The sequence below is a fragment of the Lissotriton vulgaris genome, unplaced genomic scaffold, assembly GCF_964263255.1.
Source record: "Lissotriton vulgaris unplaced genomic scaffold, aLisVul1.2 SCAFFOLD_1251, whole genome shotgun sequence".
Classification (NCBI taxonomy): domain Eukaryota; kingdom Metazoa; phylum Chordata; class Amphibia; order Caudata; family Salamandridae; genus Lissotriton; species Lissotriton vulgaris.
Window position 1 is genome coordinate 566,655 of NW_028251023.1, and position 3,332 is coordinate 569,986.

A 3,332-nucleotide genomic window follows, 5' to 3' on the forward strand; every position below is an offset into this window, starting at 1 on the left:
CTAGGAATGCAGCCATGCACTGGCGGTAGACCCTTCTGCGGAAGAGTCTCGTATCTTGGATCGTACGCGCTGTGCTAGCCCCACTCGACAAAGAGACACCACACCGTAGGCTCTGAAGAATGTATTCTTTATCTTGCAAGGTATCAGGATCTTTATGATCCGCAAGGTTCTTATCTACAAGTAAAGCAAGGGCTCATAAAGTCTCGGTAAAGGTAGGGGTAGCGGGACAGTCTTAAGGATCAGGGTCAATGTACTAGTGCGTATCCGGCGCACAGCTCTCAATCCTCGAGCCGGGGGATACGATACGATCTTGGGTCCAGCCGGACCAGAACATTCTCTGAGCCGCGACCAAGTCAGCAGGGCTCGAGCAAGGATGTCGGAGGTCTTACGATCGTTTGGGGAGCCGCGATCCAATCAGCAGGGCTCAGGTGTTCTCAAGGTTCAAGGGAGCCACGACCACGTCAGCAGGGCTCAGATGGTTCAAGCAGAAGTTCATCTCTGCCAGATGGTAGCCGCGATGATGTCAGCAGGGCACACCAAGGTTCCAAGGTCCGAGTAGTTTCTTCTTTGATGTTCCGTTGAGCCGCGACCACGTCAGCAGGGCTCTCTTAGTTCCAGGATTCAATCTGCCGATAGCCCCAGAGCGCCCCTTGTTATAGGTCTGTTCCTCTTTGATGTCCAGAGTCCTCGCAGGCAGGGGTCTTAGCACCTTGGGGTTGCTTGTCGGGGTTTTCTGCCACGCAGCCCTTTGATCCTTTCAAGTTGGGTCTGGAGGGATCCCAGACACACAGCAGGCATGGAGCCAGCTCTCAGGGAGGCCGGAGGGGCGATCAAAACCCATCTCTCAGGGGGGAGGCTGGAGGTGTGATAGAAACTGCTCCTCCCTCTCTCGCTCGCGGGGAGCCTCTACCCGCCAGTCAGGCATGGCGCGTCTAGGGCCGAGGTGGCGCTAGGCTGGGGCGGCCATCTTAGGTGCAGGGGAATGGTCAACGGAGGCCTTCGGGCCGATAGGGTTTGGGTGTGTCCAGTACCGGGAAGATGGGGGGTGAGGACGGGGAAGTCCGGTGTTCTCTGTGGGGTCATGAGGGAGTGGGCCGGGTAGGCTGTGATAATCAGGGGCCTGGTGTGGAGCACGGGTCAGGGTTGGGTCGCTACGGGTCAGGGAGGACCACGCCACGAGGCCGGGTCTAACACGTGTCCCGCCCAGCTGAAGACCAGAGAGAACTACCCATCCTCTTGGGAGTTCCCTTTGCTGAGGCAGAAGAATCTGGAGAGGCCGTCAGCATTGGCGTGGTCAGTGCCAGGGCGATGCTCGACTGTGAAGTCCATCCCCTGGAGGGAGATCGACCATCGCAGCAGTTTGGGGTTTTCTCCTCACATCTGCATGAGCCACCGTAAGGGTCGACGATCTGTTTGGACTCGGAAGTGGGTTCCGAACAGGTACGGTCGTAGCTTCTTTAGAGCCCAGACTACGGCGAACGCCTCGCGTTCAATGGTGCTCCATGGTTGTTCTCTGGGCAGTAGCCTTCGACTAATGAAGGCTACGGGCTGATCTATGCCTTTCTCGTTGAGCTGGGAGAGCACGGCTCCAATGCCATGCTCGGAAGGATCGGTTTGACCACAAACTCTTTGGAGTAGTCGGGCGCTTGGAGCACGGGGGCAGTACACATGGCGGTTTTCAGGGCGTCGAACGCCTCTTTGCAGGAGGGGGTCCGCTGCACCTTTTTAGGCTGTTTTTTGGAAGTTAGTTCTGTGAGGGGACCCACTAGGCTGCTGTAACTTCTGATGAACCTCCGGTAGTAACTGGTGAGTCCCAGAAAGGCTCGAACCTCTGTTTGGGTGGTGGGTGGTTCCCAGGCCAGGATGGCATCGATCTTAGGCTGGAGAGGGGCGACCTGCCCGTTTCCGACCTGGTGCGCCAGGTAGACCACCGATCCTTGCCCAATCTGGCACTTGCTGGCTTTCACTGTTAGGCCTGCCTGGCGCTGGGCCATCAACACCTTCCGGAGGTGCCGGAGGTGCTCACTCCATTGGGAACTGAATACAGCGATATCATCCAGATATGCGGTGCTGAACTCTTCCAGCCCGGCCATGACTCGGTTAACCAGTCTTTGAAAGGTGGCCGGGGCATTTTTCATCACGAAGGGCATCACTCGGAAGTGATAGTGCCCATCCAGGGTGGAGAAGGTGGACCGCTCCTTGGCTCCCTCTGTGACCGCAATTTGCCAGTATCCGCAGGTCAAATCAAAGGTGCTGAGGTAGCGAGCAGACCAGAGGCGGTCAATGAGCTCGTCTGCGCGGGAAATCGGGTGAGCGTCAGCTCGGGTGACTGCATTGAGCCCCCGGTAGTCCACACAGAACCTTAGTTCGGGTGTGACCCCAGAGGCAGCTGCTTTTGGGACCAGTACCACCGGACTGGCCCAGGGACTGTCTGAAGGTTCCACCACCCCCAGGGTTAGCATCTTCGAGACCTCTGCCTGGATGCAGGTCCGGACTCTGTCAGGAACGCGGTTGTCTCTGTGTCACACCGGCAGGCTGTCTACGGTGTCCACATCGTGGACATACCAGTCGGTGACCTTGGGGACAAGAGAAAAGAGGTCTGAGAACTGCCCCAAGAGCTGGCGGCAGTCTTCGCGTTGTTGGGGGGTGAGGGAGGAAGAGAGGCTCACTCCCTCTACGGAGCCATCTTTCTCCTTGGCACACAGGAGGTCAGGGAGATTCTCCATTTCCTCTTCCACCCTGTCGTCTGTGGCTAGGAGCAAACCCAACTCCGTCCGCACAAAGGTTTGAGGCGGTTCACGTGCAGGACCCGTAGGGGGTTCCGAGGGGACTGGACGTCCACCAAGTACGTGACTTGACTCTTCCGCTCCACTACTTTGAAGGGCCCTGTCCATTTGTCTTGGAGGGCACAGGGCTTCACCGGGGCCATCACCCAGACATGCTGGCATGCTGGCCCGGTTGGAACTCGACCAGAGTGGCATTCTGGTCATACCAGCGTTTCCTTTCCTCCTGGTTCGCCTCGAGGTTGGCCTCGGCCAGCTCTCGGAACTTCCGAGTCTGGTTTCGGAGGGTCAAGATGTATCGAAAAACATCCAGGGGTGGATCTCGGGGTGCCGTCTCCCACCCCTCCTTGACCAGGCTAAGGGGTCCCCGGACGAAATGACCATAGAGCAATTCAAACGGGCTGAACCCCAAGGACTTTTGGGGGTCTTCCCGGTAAGCAAACAGGAGGCAGGGGAGGAGGACGTCCCACTTACGCCGGAGGGGCTCTTTTAGACCCATGATCATCCCCTTCAGAGTCCGGTTAAACCGCTCTACTAGGCCATTTCCCT